The following is a 25866-nucleotide window of genomic DNA, read 5'->3' on the forward strand; positions in this document are numbered from 1 at the left end:
GAGGGAGAAGAGAGGGAAATGAGGAGGCCAAGTAGGAGGCTGTCATAATAGTTTTCTCCAGGCAAATGGTGATGCAGGGCTGCACCCGGATGACAGTCATGTCAGGAGAAGAGAACAGAAGACACGTGGAAGATGATGTGGAGGCGAGATCATCAGACTCAGAGATGTCTGTCAGGACTGAAGGACAGTGAAGCTGCCTAGATGGGAGTGGAAGTCCTCTGTGGAGGTGAAACTCAAGAAAGCAAATGGGAACTGAGAAAGTGTAGAAAGAGGACCCACGGCAGAGCCCAGGGCTGATTTCTCCTCATCTTTTTCTTTTAAAAATCTTTCAAGTTGATAGATGGGATGGACCTTTGGGAGGGAGAAGACATCACTAAAACTTCTTTTTTACAAAAGATCACTGGGAACTTTAGAGAAAACAGTTTAGCTGAGGGGTGGGGCTGGATCCAGACTACAAGAGGTTGAGAAGTGAGTGGAGATGAACAAATGGAGGTCAGGTGTTGTCCTGGATAAAGGCACAAACAAGACTTAGCCAATTTGCAGCTAACAGGAAGTTCAGCAAGTTAACTATGACATGAGGTGATGCAATCAGGATCCAAAAACATTCAGGCAGACTCGAAACTTGGGCCAAATCAGTGACAATTTCATAGGGCTAAATGTGAAATCTTCCACTTGGATTTCAAAAAGCCAGACTCAAAAGTTCATGCTGGGGGAGGTGTGACTAGATAGCAATTTGTCTAAAAAATACCTGGAGCTTTTAGTGGGCTCTAGGCTCGGTCTGAGTTAACAGTGTGACTCAGCAGGGAAGAATATCAGTGCAATCTCAGGGGTCATTAAGAGAGGCACACTATCCAGAACTAGGAGCCCTGGCCAGTCTGCATGGAGAACATTGAGTTCTACTGAAGGCACCACATTCAGCAAGGATGCAAAAGCCTGAGTGTCCAGTCAGTATTAAGAACCTACTATGTACCAGGCATGTGCCAAGAACTGGGGATACGAAGAAAGACAAACGTGGTCCCTGCCCTCAAGGAGCCTCTCTTCAAATGGAGGCCAATACATGTACAGAAGAAAGGTATTTACAAGGTACGCAAGGTGGAGGGAAAGCCACCTGGGAGGGAGGGGCAGGAAAGATCTCCTTCAGAAGAAGGCTTCTGATTGGCTTTTTAAGGAAGCCAGGGAGCCTAGGAGATGGAAGTGTGCTATGAGAGCATCCTGGGCATGAAGAATAGATGGTGCAAAGACTTGGAGCTGGGTGATGGAGTGTCATGAGTGAGGAACAGCAAAGAGGCCAGTGTTGTTGGATAGTAGAGTGCATGATGAACAGGAGCAAAGAGAAAGAAAGAAGACTGGAAAGGTAGGAAAGGGTCAGGTTACAAAGAGCTTCGAATGCTAGGGGACTTTGCACTTAATCCTTGGAGTGACTGCAAGTGAGAGAGGCAGATCTAAACCTGGATGAGTGGCTAAGTGGATGGTTTGGAGTGGGGAGAGTTGAGGCAGAGTCCAACCTGCAGGTCATTGCAATAGTCCAGGCAGGAGGTGATGAGTGCCTGAACAAGGGTGGTGGCCATGGGAATGGAGACAAGGGCAAGATCTGGCCATTGATTGGATATGTGGGGTTAGTACAAGTGTGGAGATGAGAATGATGCTGAGGTTGTGAGCCTGAGTGAATGGGAGAATGGTGGCTCCTGAAGCAACAACAGGAAAGTGTAAAAGAGGGGAAGGTTTGAGGAAAAGATATTGAGTTCTGTTTTGGACTTACTGAGTCTAAGACGCCTATAAGACATCTGGTTCAAAATGTCCAAAAGGAAGTCAGTGATGCCAGACTGGAATTCGGGAGAGAGACCAGGACTGGGCAAGAAAGTCTGGAAGTCATCTGCATAGAGGTGGTCATTGAGCCAGTAGGAGCTGATGAGGCCACTGGGTGAGAGTGTAGAGAGAAAAGAAAGAGAAGCCAGGGCAGAGCCTTGAAGGGCACCCATGGTTGGTGAGCATGCCATGGATAAAAGTCCAGCAAAGGAGAAAAAAGAAAGTGCCTTCAGATAGATAGGAGGAGAACTTGGAGGGAAAATTGGCACCAAATCATGTAGAGCAGAGAAGATGCAAGGGAAGGTGGTCTACAGGGCCAATGGCTGCAGCAAGGTCAAGAGGGGCAAAGACTGAGCAAAGGCCAGTGGATTTGATGATGGAGATATCAATCCTACTGAAAGTCAGAGACAAGATTCAAACCTAAGGCTCTCCTCACAGTCAGGCATTCTCCATGATATACCGCTTCTCCCAGATAAACGAGCCCAGGGAGAGAACCCTCCATGAAATCCCCAAGAGGTTGGGCTGCTGACCTCTACTCCCCTTGTCCTCTGTCAGGCCAACCCCCATTGTGACTTGCAAACTCTTCCAAGATTAGGACATCCCCCACCCAAGGTGTCAGCTTTTTAAAAGACCACATCTGCTAGTTCTTCAGTGACCCTGCAAAATACCCAGGGCAGTCGTGTGTTTGCTCAGAAAAGCTTGGCTGCTGACTGAATGACCCTGCAAGGTGGCACAGAATGGGGCAGAACACGAAGGGACTCATCCAAGGTCATAGTCGCCAATGGCCACAGTGCCCCTGGGATCCATGTCCTCTCATAATGCTGCTCCACCAGATGGTCATGCTTAGCCCTGAGAAAGAGCCTGTGTGGAGAAAGATAAGGAGGTGGGAGGGTCACAAGTGTGCGAGCAGATGGTCAGTCAAATGTTTCTGGCACATTAACAAATGATGAATGGGTGAGTTGGGGCAGCTGGAGTCCAGGAGAAAGTCTGGTCAGCTGACAATGCTCTTAGCTGCACCCACCATCTCAGCCCCTAAACCAAGCAGCTGCAGCCCAGAGGCCACTGAGTTCTATTCACTTGATTATTGCCATTTTAAATCACCCTGGGGGCTGAGGGGATGTGCCCCACTCCCCCTCCTGCAGACCACTTCTAAGGGGCATGGCCCTGGAGGAAGAGTCTGGAGTCCCTCCCCATCCACTGAAAATGGAGCAGCTTAGACAGCCCACTAGCTGTCACTCCATCTTCTGCCAGCAGACATCGGTAGGAGGAATCCTAGAATCGCCTTCTTCCTCACTGATGCCTATTAGGACCCCGAGCTTCCTCTAAGCCTCCACTCAGGTGGCACTTCTGACTGCCTTCTCCTGCTGTGCTGACTGACCTCCTTCAGTAATCTTGCCACAGCCTTCTAGTTGCTAACACTCACTCCATCCTTGAATGAGCTTGTACATGCTCTGTCCCACCCAGCATAATGTCAGCCCCTTGGGGAGTAGAGATGACTTTTGTCATTTGTCTTTGTGACCCCAGCCTCTAGCATGGTGCCTGGCATGGGGGAGATCTTGCTGGACTGAACTGGACTGGGCTGGACTAAGTCGGCATCATTTCTCCGCACTGACCACAGAGCTGGGGGCTCAGAGCTTTCTCAGACTGAAGGTGCTTTGCTTTCTATCAGAGCATGACCCACTTCTCCTCTATCAGAAGGCACAAGCCAGGACCCTCCCATCAGCCTGGAGGTTACCTATGGCAAGGGGCAAGTCTCCCCCCCACCCAATCCATGGCTCTTGCTTGAGGCTGGGTCAGGGCATCCTTCTTCCTCACTTCCATACTCCCTCAGGGTCTCAGACACAGCATCAGCTCTGCCAGCACAGCCCTTGACTGAAGTAGATCCTTTCACCCTCAAGAATTGAGGGGCTTCTGATGAAAAGAAGAGAGCTCCCTCCTTTCTTGGTGGAGCCAGGGGACTGTGTGTGTGGGGCGGGGTGAGGGAGTGAAATACAGCATACATTCCATTGACATATTGGTTAGTTTTGCTGAACTAGTTTTTCTTTTTCTTTATTCCTTGTTATAAAGAATCGGTGGCTCTGGGAAGGACAAGCCTTCTTGTAAGGATAGCAGTAAACACTTTGAGCAGGATTTAGGGGCTCCCAGGGACCTCAGGGTAACTGACACCTTCCAATTGCCTCCTCTGAGGTCCCTTTCCCCATCCCTTCTCTTCCTAGCTTGTCTTCTTTGCTCTGTCTCTAGCTTTATGCATGGGAGCCCAGTTTGGTTCTGTGGTCACCTGTTTCTGCTTATGGCCCATGGCCCATGGCCCGTGTCCTGCTTCATACCTCCAGCTTCTGACCTCCCTCCTTGCTCCTCCCATGTTCTGTGTCAGGAGAACAAGATCCGGCCTATGGGGAGGACAGAGGCCTGAGCACATGCCCTTGCCGTCCCCCTCCTCAAGGAGACAGCTGCAGAAGGGCAGCTGGCCAGAGGGGCTCTGACTCGCTTCAGCCCCATGGCTCTGTCCTCTCCTTCCTCTGGAGCTTGGCTCAGAACATGCTCCACTTTTCCCTTCTTCTGTCTCATCCTTCCTTCCTCCTCCCTGCCTCCTCCCTCCCACTGGCTCTAAAGTCTGCTGCCACTTCATGTAACTTCTGGGAAGACAAGCCCAGATGTTTCCAATCCCAGGATGCCAGAGCTGGCAGGGGCCTCGTGGATGGGAAGGCCCAGCCCCCTTATTTCATAGAAGAGGGAATGGTAGCCAGAAGAAAGGAAGGGGATTCCCCACGGTCTCATGTGCCAAAGGCAATGGCAAGGCCCAGGTCTCGTGGATCCCCCTGAAGCCCCCTTCCCTCCTCTCCCTCAGTTTTCCCATTCCCTGGGCCTCCTCCTGGCTCAGGCTCTCGAGGCCAGTCATCAAACAGAGAGTCATCTATCCTGAATGCGAGTTCAAGAACATTCTCCTCCTCTACACCCCCATGCCTGTGCTCCCAGCTCAGGACACAGGACTCAGGGCCCAGGCCCATAGACGCCAGCTTTATCTTCTTGTCCTCCCTGGCCATGTGATCTAAGACAGCCCAAATTTGTTCCTTCCTGGAGGGGGAGACTTTGGCATCACTATCTTTATCCTGGGAAGTGTCCCAAGAACAGAGAGAAACCATGTGTTGTAGCTGCATCTGGCTCCAGAGGCTCACCTCTCAGGGTCCTTGGGTCTAGAGGCCCTGAACAGCCGTTCAGTCCAGCCTGACCTCAGCTCACTCAGGCTCTACTTGAGAGCTAAGATCTTCGTTCAAGCACAGTTTGTTGCCGAGGGTCCTAAACTCTCTTGCCCCTGGGCCTCTGGTGAATTAATCCCTCTTCTCCCCTTCCCATCGTCTTCCTCTGCTCCCAAGGATAAACCTCCAGAAGGGGCAAGGTCCTTTCACCAAACATCGGGGTGTAAGGGAGAGGGGGCCCCAGTCTAGCATCAGCTCAGGTCAGTACTACCACCTCCTTCCTGTAAAGTAGTTGGTTCCTTGGTCTGCACACCGGCAGACACACACAAGCAGGTCTCCTACCCAGGGACAGCCAATTCCCCCAAACCCACAGACAGGCCAGTAGTGTCTTGGGTTCATCCCAACCCAGGCCAACTCCAAGGGAGCCTCACCAATTCACACAGCAGGCCGAGAGAGAGAGAGAGAGAGAGAGAGAGAGAGAGAGAGGGAGAGAGGAGAGAGAGAGAGAGAGAGAGAGAGAGAGAGAGAGAGAGAGAGAGAGAGAGAGAGAGGGAGGGAGGCCCCAGGCTACAGAGGAAAAGGAATTTCCTGGCTCACAAAGTCTGGAGCTGCAAAATCTCCCAGAGGTCTGGCTTTGCAGCGACCTCTTTCAGCACCAAGGCCAGAACCCTCCTCAGGCCTCTATAAGAACATATCAGGCCTGTCCTGAGGTTGCACTGGAGCCAGGCAAGTCCCCTGAGGGAGGCCAGAGCTCGATGAGACTGCGCTGGCCTCAGCACCCAAGGGTCACAGATTTCTCTTTGTACCGAGATTGCTCCACGCTTGGCCTCTCTGGCATGGCAGAGGGATGGCTCCTCAGCACCATCCCCCCCAGTGCCTTGTGCTTGCTGACCTGAGGCCCTTCCCGCCAGGTGAGAGCCCCCTGACCCACTCCCTCCCTGGCCTGTGATATGCCAGGCCATGTGGTGGTCTGCTGATGACCCTCAGGTTCAGCCCAGAGAGCTGACCAGAGCCAGGTATCAGCGTACACAGTGTCTACTGGGCTGCTTTCACCCGTAACTGGGGGATGAGAGAGCTGCCTCCATCAGCTGCACAGCTGCCCAAGGGATGTGGCCACCTCAGTCTTCTGCACGGTAAATGTCCGTGACTCCTTCTTGCCCCTGTGGGACACTGAAAGCCCCAGCCTATCTGTCCAAAGTCCTGGACCTCTCTTCCCCTCCATGCACTCTACAATCCAGATGGAGTAGCCACCTCCTGGCCCTTCCCCACAATGTTCCCTCCCCAGGTCACTCATCACGGGGGCCCATCCATCTGCCCTGGGAATATCGTACACATCCAGTCATTTGCATCAAACCCTCCCCTTTCAGACATGACCTCCTAGAGGGGGGGCCCGGGCTTTTGCCTCTCTTTATAACCTCAGAGCTTGGTACAGTACCTCCCACACTGTAGGTGTTTACTGCCAGGCCAGAAGAACAGCACCAGGACAGCCGTGGGGCAGATCGGCATCTGGCTAAGAACAGAAGGACTTAGCACCAGCCTGGCCACAAAGGCCATCTTTCAGGTCCTAGAGAAGTAGAGGTCTGAATTGGTAGATAGAATGTGCCCCCTCCAAAATCACACAAAACTGGGTTATTGACATAAATCCTGGTCAGGCTGGTCCCACGAGAGGTCCTGACACCTTGCGGTGGGGGGGGGGGGGACGGGGTGTATAATAAATGCCTAATAAACAAGGCCAAATGCATCATAAATGTGTCTCAAAAACAATCTACTCTGAATGTCAATTAAACACATAATTAGTGATAATTCTGTTTGCCTTCTGAGGATCTAGAGGAAGCATATCTCCCAATGAAACTGGACAATAAAGTGTGAACTGAAACCTTTTCCTTTCCAAAATGTTTTGTTGATACTTTCTGTCTTTAATTCACAGTCATCTCTCCATTCCTGACCCTGGGAGCAGAGCCCTCCCTTATCATAACAAAAGACAGCTAAGCCCAAATCTCTAACCCAGTGACCCTACCCAAAGAGGGATGCATCACTCTGCCCCTGTGGCACACCACCTCTCTGCTGTGAGGAAGGAGTTAGTTTTTCTTCTCTCTCCCCGGGTGCCATTCGTGGCTTTTTGGCCCTGTTCATTTTCCTTTTGGTCCTTCCCCTTGGCATGGCAGGCCTCATTGTGTATCTCCTCTCCTCACTATTTCCTTCTCCCTCTGATCATGCTGTCACACCATACTTCTCTGAATTCCACGTGCTTGGCATTTCTTACCATACCACAACATGCATCGTATATCACAGTCAGTCATTCCCCCAATGGACAGGCGCCCTCTTGGCTGCTACAAAAGGGCAGCTCTGAATAGTTTGGTCACCCACCTTGGTGCATGGGCCAGTGGGGAGAGCTCTGGGTCAAAGGGCATGACCAGTTTAATCATTGACTTTGACATCTGCTTTTTCCCTTGACAAATTTCCCTTCAACAAACCAGGGCCAAACAAGCAAAGGTGTTCCTCTTTTCAAATTGCATCCAGTAGCTCTCATAGGTGATCGATGTGTTGCTTGTGGGTGATGAGAATGATGGCCATGAAGACTGTGTTTCTCCCACTGAAAAGCAGGAACTTCTAAATACTCATAGCAGCCCCTTTGTGGTATCAGAGAAACAGAAACCAAGGAGACACCCGCGGGCTGGGGATGGCTGAGGAGATTGCTGCTCACAGTGCAAAGGAAGATTTCTGGGCTATAAAAATGCTAAACGTGGGTAAAGACTCCAGAGAAGCCTGAGCAGACCGCTACAAGCCAATGCTGAGTGAAGCAAGTAGAGCCAGGAAAGCAGCAGACAGCTGTAGTCATGGAACTGGACTGGCGCATGCTGCCCAAGCTGGACCTCAGAGAAGAGATTTAGAAAACACCTCCTCTCACTGCCCTTTGCAGAGCGTGGGAGTCCACAGGTGTGAAACCTTGTAGATAAAAATGAATTGCTGATTGGCCTAGATTCAGGAAGACTCTTCTTGAGTTCAAATCTGACCTCAGGCACTTCCTAGCTGTGTGACCCTGGGCAAGTCACTGAACCCTGTTTGCCTCTGTTTCCTCAACTGTAAAATGAGCTGAAGAAGGAAAAGGCAAACCTCTCCAGTGTCTTTGCCAAGAAAACCCCAAACGGGGTCACAAAGAGTCAGACACAACTGAAAAAATGAATAAACAACAAACAACAAAATTGGTTTTGTTGAATTTTTTTTCTTTCCTCTTTGGAAAAAAATATTTATTCACCCCTAGTACTGATAACAGTACCTCTGCCTCCCAGGGTTGTTTGGATAAGATGAGACAATATTGGTAATACACTTTGTAAACCTTGAGGCAATACAGAATTTCTAGCTATCATCACCATCATCATTATGTAGCACATAAGGATGAATTGATTAAGGAAAGTTGAAGTGTAGATATTGATTAGGTGGTGGTAGACTAAGAGATAAACGGGGGACTGCCTTTATTAATGAAGGCATCAAGGGCCTGGTAGTCAGGAATTGAACTGAATTGCTGGTTGATTGGGCAGTTGGGTAGAGAACTAGCCTTGCAGGCTGGAAGACCTGCATTCCAGTCTTCCTGGGATATGTATTGATTATGACTAGTCACTTAAGCTGGGCCTCAGTGCCCTCAGGACACATTCGAAGACAAATTGTTCCAAGCTCTTCCTGGTCCTGTATTCCTTCCCAGGCAGGGCCCCTCTCCAGGGTTCAGGAGCCCCATGATCACACTCTGCCAGAGGAAGTCTCATGGCAGTGACTGGTCCCCAAACCTCAGAGGCAAGGCTACATCTCTCCTCTGCCACCTCAAGCTTCCAGGCTGCTCCCACCCCCTCTTTGCCATTGCCTCCTCAGGCACAAGGAGGCTCCTGATTTCGATTTGGCCTCATTCTATTTGTGACAGGCCTGCTCAGCCTGCGATGTCTCTGAAGTCTGGTTCACTACAACGCCGAGTGAAGCAGGCAGAGCCTTAGAGCTTAAGTAGTCACTAACGCACTATGAACTCCAGAGAGTCAGGGGCTTCATGGATAGAGCACTGGTCTTGGAACAAAGAGGACCCCAGAGCAAATCTCCTAAGAAGCACCCCCCACCACCACCACCACCCACTCCCCCCACCTCCCCACCCCCAGGCACCGGACACTGTGCTAGGCACTGGGGATATGGAGACAAACAAGAAGAAAATCCCTGCTCTCAAAGAGCTTCTTCCATCACCTCTGAGAAGAGAACACATGGTTGTGTAAACACATGGAATCAACACGGAATCACTGCCCCAGAGTCCAAGGCGACGTTGTGTGGGAGGGAGGGCAGCTAGCACAGCATCATGCAGAACGTGGGGCTTCAGCTGGGTCTGGAAAGATTAGATGGACCCTATGGGACAAAAGTGGGGAGGAAGCAAGGCTGTGCGCCACTTCCATCTGTATCGGCATCCCCAGTGCCCGGCGCCCAAATCCTTAGGGATGGATAGATTGAATGTACGTTAGGAGGCAAAGACACAAAGACAGAAGATGGATTGTTGTTGCATATGAGGAAAAGCTAGGAGTCCCATCGGGTCCTCTGGGACTTAGTTTCTTTATCGGTAAAATGGAGGGGTTGGGCTGCATGCCTCTTAGGTCCCTGCCAACTCAAAAGCTACAATTCTGTAGTCCTTTGGTCCTGAGAAAAAGACAAACATTATGGCTAAACCACTATCAATGGTCTTTAAAAAGGCAATGGAGTGTGGTGGATTACTGCAGAATTGGGCAATGCTTCCTAATTTATGTCTTCAGACTCTAACTCAAGGGGCTGGAGCTTGGTCTCTGGACCCATCCCAAAATGTATTCTTAAAGGGATGGCTTGTGAATAGTTAGGAAAGGAAGTGATGACCACACTCAAGTGCCCCATCTTCATTCAACACTGGTGGTTCAGATAAACCCCATTTCCTGCTTAGATGGGGTGACCAAGCAGCTAGCACAATAAAGAGGATGGGGACCAGACCTGTGACATCATAGGATAAGGGGCTCCCTCTGGTGATGCAGGTCAGCCCCTCCTCTGCAGCTATGGTCTTAGAGAGCAGCCTGGGGCATTGAGGGAGTGAGTGATTTACCCAGAGTCACAGGGCCAGTGTTGGGTCAGAGATGGGACTGGAACCCTGGTCTTCCTCACTTGGAGGCTGCTTCTCTATGCACTGTACTAAGCTGCTTCTTGCTAGGTTATTAAATCAGGGAAACACCATAGTTTGTATAAATTTCACAAAAGCAATTGACAAAGTTTCTTGTGCCATATGATCTGTTCAATTCTAAGTCAGTTGAATGGCTTGACCCAAGGAGTAGTCATTAATGGTTCTATGTTAACCTACCAATTATCTCCAATGGGATGTCTCAGGGATCCGTGTTGGGCCCATTATTATCAATGACTTGGATAAGAGCACAGATTGCATGGGGGCAGCTAGGGGGCACCATAGTGCATGGAGCATTGGGCCTGGTATCAGGAAGAGTCATCTTCCCTGTTCAAATCCAGCCTCAGGCACTCACTAGCTGTGTGACTCTGGGTGAGTCACTTCACCCTGTTTGCCTCAGTTTCCTCATCTGTAAAATGAGCTAGAGAAGGAAATGGCAAACCACTCCAGTATCTCTGTCAAGAAAACCCCAAATGGGGTCACAGAGAGTTAGACATGATTAAAATGACTGAACAACAACAACAGATTGAATGCTCATCAACTTTTCAGGGGACTCAAAACTAGCTGGAGGAGCTGGCACAATGGTGGACATTGTCCTGACCCAGAATGATCTTGTAAGGTCACAATATTGGGCTATTGCCACCAAGATGAAATTTAATAAGGACAAACAAGCTTACAATTGGTCTAAAAAATCAACTTCACAAACAAAAACTGGGCAGGTGTGGCTGGAAATCAGCTGTTCCAGGAGAGTTCTGCGCTCCTCAGTGGTCTATATAAGCTCAGTATGAGTCATTAGGGTGTTTGGTTGCCAAAGAAGGCAACACCATCTGCAAGGACATTCAGAGGGACATAGCATCCAGGACTATGGAGGTGATAGCTCTGCTGCTGTGTTATGGACAGACCATATCTGGACAGTTATATTCAGTTCTGGGCACCACAATTTAGAAAGGAACTTGGTAAAGGGGGTTGGAGGCATGGAGAGTCAAGAGGAGGGAAACCAGGATGATGAAGGTTCTTGAGATTGTGCCAAAGGAAGATCCCCTGAAAGAACTAGCAATGTTTAGCCTGGAGGAGCCTGGGGAGAGGTGGGGAATGGGGGAAACATGATGACTGTCTTCAAGTATTTAAAGGAAGGGCTGTCATGAGGAAGAGAGATGAGATTTGTTCTAATTGGATAGAACTAGCAACAAAGGATAAAAGTTGCAAAGCAATAAATTTAGGCCAAATGAAAGAAAGCTTCTTAACAACCATCCAAAGTGGGATAGATGACCCCAGGAGGTGGTGGGTCCATCACTGAAGGTCTTCAGGCAAAGGCTAGATGACCTCTTGTTGGGTGACATTGTTCAGTTATGGGTTGGACTAGATAGAAGCTGAGGCCCCAGCTCTGAAGTTCTGTGGCCCTCTAGCTGAGACCTGGGGGGACCCTCTTCCCTTCCTCCCCTCTCCAAACCCCAAGATTAGATGATCTCAAGTAGCCTCCCAAAAATATTTCCCCTTTGGGCTTCTGATCAAACCTCACTCATTCTTCCTGCAATCAAACCCCGTATAGTGGCTATCCTTGGTCCTGAATGGACATTTCTACCTGTGAAACATTGGTGCTTCCACCTCCTACTTCACAAAGAGGGAGGACAGCTAGGAGACAGCTAGGTGATGCTGCAGTGGACAGAACTCTGGGCCTGGAGTCACAAAGACCTGAATTCAAAGTTGGCTCCAGACACTTACTGGATGTGTGATCCTGAGCCAATTATTTACCCTCTGCTTCAGTTTCCTCAGCTCTAAGATGGAGATGATAATAGCACCTATCTCACAGGGCTGTTGTAAGGATCAAATGACCTAATGATTGTGAAGTTCTTAGCACATTACCTGGAACTTAATAAATTCTTGTAGGTGCTTATTAAATGCTTCTTTCCCTCCTTCCTTCCATGCTAACCATGAAAATTCCCAACCATGAGCGCCATCCTAAAGATGAATGGGCTGTCCCAGGAGGGAGGAGGTTTCCTTTTCCTGGGAGTCTCCAAGGCATGTTGTAGGAGGGATTCTGTTAGGGGTATGGGTGGTGTTAGATGGCCTCTGTAGTCCCTTCCAGCTGCAAACATCATTGATTTTTGAAGCTTTGCAGTCTTTAAGCCCTTATAAATGGGAGTTATCGGGTCTTGACCTTCACAGTGCCCTAAATAAGAACTCCCATCTCAAGCTGATCTTCTCTCCTCTTTGTTTGTCCCTGTTGGACAAACCTTAGCTCCCCACTAATTAGCAGAATTGAATAGACACACCTTAGAGACCACAAATACTAGACATTTTCCCATGTCCTTAGCCATTAGCTCCTGCCACTTCCCTATCTCAGGTGCTGGGTCAAGCTCATACATGGGCTCTTCTCCCAGAGGCAAATCTCATCTACTGTACTACAAAGACTTATGGAATCATCAAGGTAGGAAATATAATTCTAATATCAATATATTTTTACCTCCCTTCCTTGAATAATTAGATAAACTCAATTCACTTCAAACTCTCTGTGATTGGGGGAAGAGAGGGAGGAATTGTGAGGAAGGGAATCAATCCATTTGCAGAGCTATGTAATTTCTTTAATAGGCCTCTTTGCATTGCAGCTCATTTAAAAAGTCTCCTTTGGATGCTTAGCTTCTGAATGTAACCAGTTGGTGGAAAATTCATGTTCATTTACATCTCCAAATCATGGGCTCCAGGATAAGGCAACGGGAAGAGTGAGTCAGGCAAGACACACTCACACCAGTGAGTCACACTGTAATACTATAAAACTATGGTGCATATTTTTAGATCTCTATGAATGATGAGAAATGTGTCATAAATGTTGCATTAATACCCTCAGCCCATCTCTTGGCTTTCATTTTCTTTAATGACCAATCTGAAGCTGTCCTAGTCAGGGCTGACCCTATATCTTAGACCGAATAGATGACCACCTATAGGGTGGAATGTGAGGACCTCCAGGAAGCTTATCCTCCAGATTCCTCCCCTGCCTCCTTGTCATTCTGGTTTTTTTATCTCATCAGTAGTTACTCATGGCTCAATGTCAACTCAGAGTTCTAGACCTTTGTACCTGGAGTCCATACTTGGTCTGGCACATCAATGATGTGGATGACAGTATAAATGGCAGGCTTATCAAATTTCCAAATGACACAAAACTGAGAGAAAAAAATAATATTTTGGATAACAAGATCAGGTCCAAAAAAAGATGTGCTCAGGCCAGAATGTGAGGCCAAATCAAATCTGATGAGACTTAATAAAGATAAATGTTGATTCCTACAGTTAAGTTCAAAATTCAGCTTTGTTGCTTGATAAAGACTTTAGAGACACAGCTGGAGTCCACAGTTCATCTGAATTTACAGTGGATCTGAAAAGGATCTGGGACTGGGGTAGACTTCAAGTTCAATATGAATCAGCTGCAGCATCTCCCCTGCCCAATTCATCCTCACCATCTTAGGATGCATGAAAAAGAGGCAATATCCAGAGGGACAGAAGTGATAGTCCTCAAGTACTCAGCACTGGTCAGGCTACATCATGAGGAACAACACTTTAGGAAGGAAACTGAAAAGGTGAGTAATGTCTTGAGAGAATGACCAGGATGATGATGGACCCAGAATCTATGTCATATAAAGATCAGTTGAAGGTATTGGGGGTGGGAACCAGAAGAAGAGAAGCCTTGGGGTGGGGCATGATAGTGGCCTTAAGTTGGAAGGGGCACCATGTGGAAGAAGGAACAGACTTGTTATTTTATCTCAGAGAACAGTATTGGGAGCAATGGTGGGCAATTACAGAAAGGCAGATTTAGGCTCAGTTTTTCAATTAGTTCTATCAAAAAAACAGAAGGAACTGACTCAGGAGGAAGGGAGATTTCTCTCATTGAAGGTATTCAGGCAAAGGCTAGCTGGCCATTTGTCAGATGGATTAGCAGTCATTCCAGTTCAGCAATAGACTGGACCAATTCTTAGTCTGGGGGCAATTAAGGCTTTTTTTAAATATTCTGATGACTGTATTTCAGTATAATTCGTTTCCCCTGTAATCCTATGTATTTTTAATACATTTCAAAATGTGATTCTGAGAAAAGATCTGTAGGTTTCACCAGATTAACCAAGGGGTCCAGGATGCAAAAAATATTAATGATCCCTCAGAGTCTCTGAGATCTCTTCCAAAATGAAGATACTGTGATTCTTGACTCAAATTCCTAGAATCTACACACATTGGCCTATTCAGCCATGCACACTGCCAAAGCCAGAAGTAGTAGGTGGCATAACCAGCTTGGAATATAAAAAGTGACAACACAAGGTCACCAGAAGCACCCAGGTTTCTCTATCTCTCTTCCCCAGTTTTGGCCAGCAAGGCCTACTTAAAGGAACATGCTTAGCCAACGATTCTTCCACGAAGGAATGCTTCTCTAGAATATGTCCCCTCATACAAACTGTTAATCAGTGATATGTTGTTGCTTGTTGTTTGTCCTTCATTCTCCAAGAGAATCCATGACATCAGGAAAGTGATGCCTTGACTTGCAAGTGAATTGGGTTTAAGTGAGGCAGGACTGTATAAAGTCACCAGCTTCACCCTTGCCTCCAGAGCCATCTGGGTCCAGTGGCAAGATATAGATCAGGATGACTGGAGTTGACCCCGATGCAGTGGGAGACCTTGGCCTTTTTAAGCTAAAATCTTTCCCAGGTCTCAGTTTGTCTGAGGCAACACCCATTTGGGGATTAAGATTAGGTAAGAAAGGAGGAGGAAAATGTCCTCTCTTACCTAGAAAAGGCAAGCAAACCAAAAACCAAAATCAATCTGGGAAGATAAGATCCTCATGGTTTCTGGCCAAAACAGAAACAATTGCTATTTACACTCACTTTGAGCCATCAGAGCTCAATGACCAAATGAGGCTTGGACTGGGATCTAGTGTTGGCCAATCAATGAGAACCAGAGTGATATGGATTTAAGATGGCAGAGTAAAGGCAGAGACTTGCCTGAGCTCTCCCCCAAACCCTTCCAAATACCTTTAAATAATGACTTTGAACAAATTCTAGAGTAGCAGAATCCACAAAAAGACAGAGTGAAACACTTTTCCAGCCCAAGACAATTTAGAAAGTTGGCAGGTGTATTAGCAATGCAATAATCACAATATAGATGATAATTGTCAATATGCCTATGGAGTTCTGTATCACAAAATATAAGAGACTCTCCATATAGAAGGTAGAAAAAGTAAACCATTCATTCAGACACCAGAGAACCAGATCCCCAAACCAATAAGCCCAATCCATCATAGCAGCAAAGAAATCAATATATAACATCACAGCAAAGAGCCAAGCAATCCCATAATCTTCCTGCTCCCTGCTGGGGCCTTACCACTAACAATCACTCACAGCACAGCTAGGACATGTCTGTTCTCTCCCTCAGCTCTAACCTGTCTCTAAGCATTTCTTATGCAACACTTTCCTTTTCCTCTCAGCAGGTTCCTTCCACCACATGTGACTTAGGCTTTCTGTGACATAAGCAGGTCACAGGGTCTTATTAATGGGTGGGAAAGATCTTCAAATTTAAATTACCATTATAGCAGGAAAGGTCTGTTGCACCAGAGTGAGAGAGGAGCACAGTCCAGCACAGACTGGGCCCCAACAAATCAGGAGCAGCCTTGGGGCTACTGAATCAGTAGCAGCAGTGGAGATGTCTGGACCTCTCAGCCCACTGATGGTAAGAAGATCAGACAATGGGTCAGAAGGAGATTTACAGGGGTCCCTTTCCTGGCACCAGGGACAAGACTCTGTTGCATTGCCTATACTTGGATCTGGGTTGCAGTCCATGGTCTTAGTCCCAGTGTGAGGAGGAGTACTAGCACAGCAGAGCTTATAGCCCCAGGGAAGAGGGGACACTGATCACAGTTCCAGTGCTGAAAAGAGTGCTTGTGGTCACTCACAAACCAGTGCACAGTACAGGAGAGTAGTAAACACACCTCTCCCTACATCACACCACTTTGGGAGAGCCAAAAACTTACAAGTCCTTAGAATTACCTCTGAAAACAGCTGCACAAAAAACCTGAAGCTTGAGGCAATGCCCCCTCCACTTGGGAAGTACAGCCTCACTTTAGCATAGAGTTAAAAGTCAAGAAATAGTCCAGAAATGAGCAAACAAAAATGAGCAAACAGAAAAAAAATATCTGGCCATAGAAAGTTATTAAGGTGACAAGGAAGATCAAAACGCACACTCAGAAGAAGATAACAAAGTCAAAATTTCTGCACCCAAAGTCTCAAAGAAAAATATGAATTGACCTCAGATCATGGAAGAGCTCAGAAAGGATTTTTTAAAATCAAGTAAGAGAGGTAGATGGAAAATTGGGAAGATAAATGAGCGTGATGCAAGAAAATCATGAAAAAAGAGTCAACAGCTTGATAAAGGAGGCATGAAAAGTACTGAAGAAAATAACAGCTTGAAAAACAGAATAGACCAAATGGTAAAAGAGGTACAAAAATCCAATGAAGAGAAGAATACCTTAAAAAGTAGAATTGGCCAAATGGGAAAAGATTTACAAAAATTCACTGAATAGAACTCTTTAAAAAGTAGAATTGGGGTACTCTTCATTTGGGAGGTACCCATTCACTAGAAATGTAGAATAATTGGCTAAAATAAAATGAGAACTTTCCTGGTTTCACAACACTTATTGTGTTTTTTTTCCTAGACTAAGCATATTTCTCACGGAAGTTTGTAGGAAAAGGGCTAACAGGAAACTAGTAAATCATTAAAATGAGTTAATAAGGGAGTCTTATGGGGACAACAGAGTTTTCCTCAAATTCAAGCCTATGGCTTAGAGATCTTATTAACAACTTGTGGACTATGTGTACTTGTGGCTCGTGTGATAGCAGATAGCTTTTATACAGCACTTTAAGATTGGTGAAATAGATGGAAAATATTATCTCAAGTGATTCTCAGAACAATTCCAGGAGGTAAGGGCTATTCTTATTCCCATTGTACAGAGAGAAAGGAGAGAGAGAGAGAGAGAGGGAGAGAGAGAGACAGAGACAGAGAGAGAGAGACAGAGAGATAGACAAAGAGAGACAGAGAGAAAGAGAGATAGAGACAGACAGACAGACGGATAGCGAGACAGAGAGAAAAAGAGAGAGATAGAGACAGACGAATAGTGAGACAGAGAGAGAAAGAGAGAGAGAGACAAAGAGATAGAGAGAGACAGAGAAAGATAGGCAGAGAGAGACAGACAGACGAGAGAGAGAGAGAGAGAGAGAGAGAGAGAGAGAGAGAGAGAGAGAGAGATTGAGATTCTATAGGTGAGAAAATTGAGGCAGAGGCTAGGTGACTTGCCCAGGGTCACACAGTTAATAGGTATCTCAGGCTAGATTTGAATTCAGGTTTTCCTGCTTCCATTATACCATCTTGCTGCCTTCTGGTAAGAAAAGGAACAAGGAAAAGGAGGCATTTGTTTACCCTCCTCAGGACTGCTGATTGGAAACAAAGAAAGGAAGACAAAGGAGGAAATTAGTTCCCCTCAGTTCACTGACACAACCGGATTCCCAATAGCCAGCCTTCTCAGCTGACCTGGACATTCTCTCCTCTCCAGTCCTTGTCTCTGTCTTTGTCCCAGGATTAGAAACTCTCCTGCAAAAGTTTCTTCCAGTTGTCGCTCTCAAGGAACTATGACTTCAGGGAATGATTTTTATACCAGAAGTGACCAAACAGAAATGACTAATGGTGAATGATGCCTAAGTTAATTAAGGAGATAATAAGAGAGCACCTATGCCTTCCTGTAAGGAATTCAATTCATCTGGCCCAGGTGAGCTCCATTCAAATAAAGGGAAAGGCAAGCTGTATGTAATAGAAATTCACAGTTTCATGTATAACCCCATTTTTCTACTTGACTTTGCATATGGAAATATTCATTTTCTTTTACATTTGTTAAGTTCAGAATAAAAAAGAAATTAAAAACATAAAAACAAAAAAAATCAGAGTCTAATGAACAATATACAAAAATGTAAATAAAGTTAACTCTGATTGACAACAAAATTGGACAAATAAAATGGTCAATATTAGTACCACACTATCAAAGTTAAGGAACCCATCTCTCGTTTTTCTTGGGGTGGGGAGGCAGTTGGGGTTGAGTGACTTGCCCAGGGACACAGTAAGTGTCTGAGGCCAAACTTGAGCTCAGATCCTCCTGACTCTGGGGCTGGTTCTCTATCTACTGTGCCACCTAGCTGCCCCCACAGCTCTCATTTTTGCTAATTTTCTCTTAACCTAACTTTTGGGCGAATATACTGTGTAGGGGACAGAGTTGATTGGGTATTTGTTAGGAAGTATCTGTGTTGTCAAAAAATGTATCAATAAATTATTTGAAAATGTAAAAAAAATGTAAAAATGGAAAAGGATGTACAAAAGCTCACTGAAGAAAATAATTCCTTAAAAGTTAGAATTGGGCAAGTGAAAACTAATGACTTTAAGAGACATCAAGAAACAATCAAACAAAATCAAAAGAATGAAAAATAGAAGAAAAAATGTGAAATACCTCATTGGAAAAACAACTAGCCTGTGTAATAGATCCAGGAGAGAAAATATAAGAATTATTGGGTTACCTGTAAGTCATGATAAAAAAGGAGCCTAGACATCATCTTTCAAGAAATTATCAAGGAAAATCTCCATGATGTTCTAGAACTAGAGGGTAAGATAGAAATGGAAAGAATCCACTGATCATCTCCTGAAAGAGAACCCAAAATGAAAATTCCTAGAAATGTTATAGCCAAATTCCAGCCCTCCTCAGTCAAGGAAAAAATACTGCAAGCAGCTAAGTAGAGCAACAGTCAGGACAACATGAGATTTAGCAGCTTCCACATTAAAGAGTCAGAGGACTTGGAATATGCTATTCTGTAGGGGGAAAGAGCTAGGATTACAACCAAGAATCACCTACCCAACAAAACTGAATATAATCCTTCAGGGGAAAAAATGGACAATCAATGGAAGAGAGGCCTTTCAAGCATTCCTGATGAAAAGAAGAGAGGTGGATAGGAAATCTGACTTTTCAAATGCAAGATGCAAAAGAAAAATAAAAAGGTAAACAGGAAAGAAAAATCATAAGGGATTTTATAAGGTTAAACTGTTTATATTTCTACATGGGAAAATGATATTCATAACTCCTAAAAAGATTCTCATTATTAGGGCAGTTAGAAGGAGTATACATAGATAGAAAATAGAAGTGTAAGTTGAATGTGATGGTATGATTATCTAAAAAATAAAATTAAGGGATGAAAAAAGAAGAATGCAGTGAGAGAAGGGGAAAGGAAGAGGTAGAAAGGGACAAGTTATCTGATATAAAAGAGGCCTGAAAGAGACTTAACAATGGAGGGGAAAACTGGGGGAACGAGGAGGAACCACTCTCATCAGAATCAGCTCAAAGAGGGAATAATATACACACTCAGCTGGGTATAGAAATCTATCTTATATAGGAAACTAAGAAGGGAAGGGGATAAGAGAAGTAGGGGTGGGGAACTGACAGAAGGGAGGGCAGTTTGGGGGAGGTAAAAATCAGAAGCAAAACACTTTTGAGAATGGACAAAGTAAAAAGAGAGAGAGAGTAGGACAAATGAGGAAAATAAGAGGGAAGGAAATATTGAAAAATAGAGGTAATCATTATAGTGAAAAAACTTTCACAGTGAGTTTCTCTGCTAAAGAATTCATTTCCCAAACATATAGAAAATTGAGTCAAATTTATAGAAATGAGAGACATTCTTCAATTGATAAATGGTCATAGGCTATGAACAGGTAGTTTTCAGACAAAATAAAGCTATCTATAGTCATATGAAAAAATGCTATAAACCACTGTTGATGAGAGAAATGCAAATTAAAACAACTCTGAGTTACTACCTTACACCTGACAGATTGGCTAATATGACAGAAAAGGAAAATGACAAATGTTGGAGGGGATGCAGGAAAATTAAAACACTGATAGACCATTGCTTAAGTTGTATACTGATTCAACTATCCTGGAGAGCAACGTGGAACTGTGCCCAAAGGGCTATAAAACCAAGCATACCCTTTGACCAAGCTACTACTACTAGGTCTGTGTCCCAAAGAGAAAAAAAAGGAAAAGGACCTATGTGTACAAAAATATTTATAGCAGCTCTTTTAGTGGTGGCAAAGAACTGGAAATTGAGGGAATGTCCATCATTTGGGGCATGGCTGAACAAGTTGTATATGATTGTGATGGATTACTATTGTGCTTTAAGAAATGAAGAGTGGGATGCTCTCAGAAAAACCTGGGATGTCTTATATGAACTGATGTAAAGTGAAATGAGCAGAACCAGGAGAACATCGTACGCAGTAGCAGTATTATGGTCTATTGTGAATAACTTAGCTATTCTCAGCAATACAATGATCCAAACAAATCTGTAGGACTTATGATCAAAAGTGCTGTCCATCTCCAGAGAAAGAACTGGTGGAGCCTGAATGCAGATCTAAGATACTTTTTCTTTACTTCCTTTATTTTTCTTGGGTTTATTAATCTGTATTTTCTTTCACAGAGTGACTTACATGGAAATGTGTTTTGCATGACTACACATGTATAACCTATGTCAAATTGTTTGCCTTCTTTATGAGGGGGTAGAGGAGGGAGAGAGAATTTGAGACTCAAAACTGGGGGGAGGAAGAATGTTAAAATTGTTTTTACATGTAATTAGGCAAAAATAAAATATAAGATTTAAAATAGAAATCCAATCAGTAAACCCCAAGATATCTTGCAAGTTTTCAGGGATCAAAACGTATATTCCTTTGGCAGAGCACCTGCAGGCAAGGGTACAATTCACTATGTGGACAGAAGGAGATGAGGGAGGGAAAGAAGGGAAAGAGAGAGGAAGGGAAGGAGGGAAGGAAAGCTCTGTGCTGCCCAAATGGAACTGGACAGTTCGGTCCCCTGTGGGGCAGCTACTACTATCTACAGATTGTTGATTGTTATTTGTCTTTCCTTCATCAGGAAGGTGATGGCATGATTTGCAAGTAAATTGGATTTAAATGAGGCAGAGCTGTGCAAAGTCACAGCCTCACTTCCTCCTCTGGAGCCATCTGGCTCCAGTGGTAAGATATAGATCAGGATGACTGGAGATGGCCCCCAATCAGTGACACTTGCTGTTTACTTAAAAGGAACAGATTAAATAAAAAGGGTGGTGGCAGAGTGTTGTGTATTAGGAACATATGCACTTATGAGAAAATCCAAGAGCTGGAGGAGAAAAAGCAAACATTTCTTTACTGACCAACGCAGAAAAACAAAAGCAATATTGTTACAAAAATATACCACAAACCACCTGGACAGAAGAAAGAAATGGATAGAATTTGGAAAAGAGGTCATAAGCTTCACCCAAAGGCATAATAAAGTAGGGATGGGATGATGTGACCCTGTGGACATTTGCTAGAGCTCTTCCTGTGCCCATGAAGCAGCAGAGAGAGTCATGACTTGTCTTAATGATAATCTGATTTTTCAAAAAGTGGAGAAAGTAACAAAGTGCTCTCAATTTGAATTTGATAAACAAGAAGGAACTGCCTGTTGAAGGAGAAATTATGGGAACCCTAGGAATAAATAATTACTCCTACTTTGTTTGTAGTAGATAAAGAGGGGAAACTCAGACTGTCTAAATTTGGGGGAATGTATTTAATAAAGTTCAGAAAAAGGATAAGTAGGATGATTTGTCCTAAAATTCAACAGCAGATTTGTCCCAAGAAGGATCAGAAGCTCTTCAGTATGACGTTTTAAAGCTGTGTAACACAGAGCCTGGGGTCCCCAGAGGAAAACTGGTAACTTTTCCTTCAGAGTTCTTGGGATAATCCAGAGGGGTTAGGGTAGTTTCCTAGTACAATAGCTCCCAAGCCACTGATTCAGTAGCTCTGAGGCTGCTCCTGGTTTGTTGGGGCCCAGTCTGTGCTGCACTGCTTGATGTCTCAAGGAGTTATTAGTTTCCATTTAGCTAATTCTAGTTTTTAAGGAGTTATTTCCTTCAGTAATGTTCTGTATCTTTTAGAAAACTCTTAATTCTCTTTTCATACCTTCTTACATAGCTCTCATTTCTTTTCTAATGTTTTCCTTTACAGCCTTTATTTGGTTCTTAAAATCTCCTTTTGCTCTTTTCAATCTCTTTCTTTAGCTCTTCTAAGAGTCCTTGCTGAGCTTATGTCCAATCTTCATTTTTCTTTGAGCCTTGCTTATAGATGTTTTCAAGTCATTGTCTTCTGTATTTGTGTCTGAAGCTTCCCTGTCACCATAGTAGCTCTTTATGTTCAGGTTCTTTTGTTTGTTTGTTTGCACGTTCTTCCATCCTACATTTTTATTTGGGGCTTTATGTTAGTGTTGGGCTCTGATCACTTTGGGGGCAGGGGGGAGGGATGTCTGGCTTAAGCTTCTCTCTTTTTATGTCCTTCTGCTGTTTTCATAGCTCAGTCTGATGGGGTTCAGGCAAGGGGTACCAGTAGCACCTGTAGTGTAGCTCAACTGCAACTAGTATCCTGGAGGGGAGCAAGAGAGAGACAATGTGTTCCCCATAACAAGGTGTCCCTCATCAAAAGGCGGAATTATGCCGAAGCCTGTCGGAGGCTCAAACCAACTGTCCCTGCAAGCAGTGCCCGGGGTGCCTGAGGGGAGAAACCCATCTACAGGGTGAGGGAAGGGGAGGCTTACCTTGACTTGGAAAAAGCTTGAGACCTCAGACTGTTCTACCATGTTGGGCACCAAAAATGTTGAGGGAGAAAAACCCAGGGATTCAGGAATCCCAAAACTAAAGTTCCCAGGACTGGAGTTCCCAGACAAGGTCATCGAAGGGGAGTGCCCCTCAAGGACCCGAGTACTGGAAAGGGTCAGGGCCATCTGGAATGAATTCACAATCTCAAGCATTCTTTAAGTCAAGGTGGCAAAGATTTATTATGCTTTACAGCAGGCAAGAGTTCTTAGGGTACCTGCAACCTTACAGGGATGCAGGAAAAGTTTTTATAAGAGATTTAGGGGTGAAATATGTCAATTAGGTGTTTTGGGGTGGGATTAGGGAGTGGGTAAGGGGTGGTCAGTTCTTAAAGGAACATGCATTTTTTTTGTATCTACTGCTCAGGCATATTACCCAGAGTTCACTGGGAAATAGCCCAAGGGAGATCTACTAGGAGGAGTGGTTTTGACCATGAAACATCACTAAGTTAACTAACAGTCAGAGCTGACTGAGAATATCTAGGTGGCTTTCATCAAATGCCTTGTTACACAAAATAAATGTAAGAGAGTATACATTTGACTATATCTAGGATAAATATCAGTAAAGTCAGTAAGTAGTAAATATTGTCATGACCCAGTGCACAACCAATTATCAGTACACAGGGAATCCGTCTATAGATAGGCACAGTTACCTACTGTGAAAGGAGTAGAGATAAGTGTGTTGCTGGGGCATGCTGCCCTTGAGCTAGAGAGACAGTATTTTGAGGCTAGGGAGAGATGGGAGCCAAAAATGTTGAGGGAATTGGGGTTCAGGCACAGGACAAGCACCCAAGCACCCCATCATTACCATCTCTGGGCACTGCTGCTGCTGCCACTGCTGCCACTACCTCTGCTGCTTCTAGGCTCCTGGCCAGCCCCCAGTCCATCGTTTGAAGACCTCTCTATCTTCCTAAGCTGGCCAGTGCTGGAAAGACACCTCACAACGATTTTCTTGGATTTCCCCCTCAGAATTCAGTGTGGCACATTTTCTAGGTTGTTATGGAGGAAGTGTGTTGGGTGAGCTGGGCAAAAATGCTGACTCTTCCTGCCTTCTTGAATCCACCTCTCTCCTGGGAACTAAAGTGACCACAAATTCCACATGAGTCAGTGGTGGGCCCCAGCAGCCAACATCACTAAAGCTCTCTTACATTGCAGTAAAAGAGGCAGAGCTAGAATAATGGGGTTGTAAAGTTAAAGCTGGGGCCCCAGAGTCACAAAGTCCAAACTCCTCATTCTACTTATAAGGAAACTGAGAACCAGAGAGGCAAAAGGACTTGCCCAGGATCACCCAGCTTGGAAGTGTTTAAGACTAGATTGGAACTTGGGTCTTCCTTACTGAGGCTAGCACCACTTAGCTTCCTCCCAAGGGATAGTCCTGCTGTCTGTTCTGGCCAGACACATCTGCATATCATATTGAGTTCTAGACGCTGTGTTTTAGGGAGAATGTTGACCAAATGATAGCACTGCCGTGAGAGGACCTTTGAATAAGAATCAAGGAAAACAACCAAGGCTCCTTAAGTGAGAGAAGAGAAGCCTTGAAATCGGGGAGGGGGGCGGATCATATATAAGTATTTAAAGAGATGACGTGAAGAAGAGTAACAGAGCTGTTTTCTGCCTGTCCCCAGAGAACTAGGAGCAACAGGCAGAGGCTGGAGAGTGGCTGATGGAGGCTCTTTGGGAGGCACAACTTCCTAACAAGAAAGGACCATTGAAGAGCGGAGTCTGCCCCATGGATGTGAGAGCTGCGGGCCACAAGAAATGCCTGGGCACCACCGGGTAAAAACATGACCAATCCAGAGGGGTGGGGCACAGGCTGGGCCAGATGTTGCTGAGGACCTTCCCAGTGCTAGGTTTCTATGATTCTGCTCCCAGTCCGATTTTAGCCTTGCCCAGCTTTTCTCAGTCAGCCCTACCTGCACCTGCCCAGGAAGGAAGGGAGGTTCCTATCTTTCATCATACTCCAGGCACCCTCTCTAGCTGCTCCAATTCTGCTGGCTTTGCCTTGCTCCACCACCACCCTACCCCTTTCTAGCTACACTTCCTAGCTGCCTAGTGCCCCGGGATGATTCTAAGACTAAACCCCTAGGGACAATGACATCTGAACTCTTTCTTTAGTGATTAGTGCGCTCCTACCCTGTCAACCCTCCCCATCCTATGACTCTGAAGCCCTGACTACCACTGTCCAAACCCCATTCTCTATACTCCACTATCCACCCCCTCATCCCCAAACACCTGGTCCGAGCACTGGTTCTCACTGTGAAGGATGGTTCCTGAGGCTGCCACCGGGCATGTGCCTGATGGCAAACATGACACACACCTGGTCCAAAGCGAACAGCAGGAACAGCGTCAGGACGATAAGCAGACAGACCTAGGCTGCACGCGACAACGTAGCCATAGCACCACCCTGCCCCCACCCGACCATCGAGATGGTCGTGAAGCTATGAAGCCCAAGCAGGCACTTGCTGGTATGAATGCTCTCATCCAAGTCCTTCATCAGGAAAGGCTGGGAGAAAAATCCAATGTGGCGTCCCCCCACTGGGGTTCTCCTGGCACCTTGGCAACCAGGGACTTCCTCATCCCCTGTATTGGTGCCTGCCTTCCTGTGGTAGCTTGGGTGGTGCATTACAAGTGCCTCCACCAGGGCAGGGGGTCAAGGTCCATCTCAGGTCTGTGTGTTCTTGCTCAGTGCTGGTCACACAACGAGGGAGAGACGCTGCTTGTAAAACTTGACTGCAAACCAGGCCATGTCACACGTCCTGTCACAAGAGCGTTTCTGTTGTGCTTGGGCTCGGCAAAGTCTTCACCCGAACGTCTTGGTAGATCCTCACAACAACACTGTGAGACAGATGCTCTGATGATTCCCATTTTACAGACGAAGAGACTGAGTCTTAGAGAAGTTGCAATAGGTGAAAGACTGGACAGTCCAAAGCACGGAGCATCTTGAGGGGCTGACTAGACAGTGTGCTGAGAGTGAG

This window comes from Trichosurus vulpecula, chromosome 9 (genome assembly GCF_011100635.1).
Source record: "Trichosurus vulpecula isolate mTriVul1 chromosome 9, mTriVul1.pri, whole genome shotgun sequence".
Classification (NCBI taxonomy): Eukaryota; Metazoa; Chordata; class Mammalia; order Diprotodontia; family Phalangeridae; genus Trichosurus; species Trichosurus vulpecula.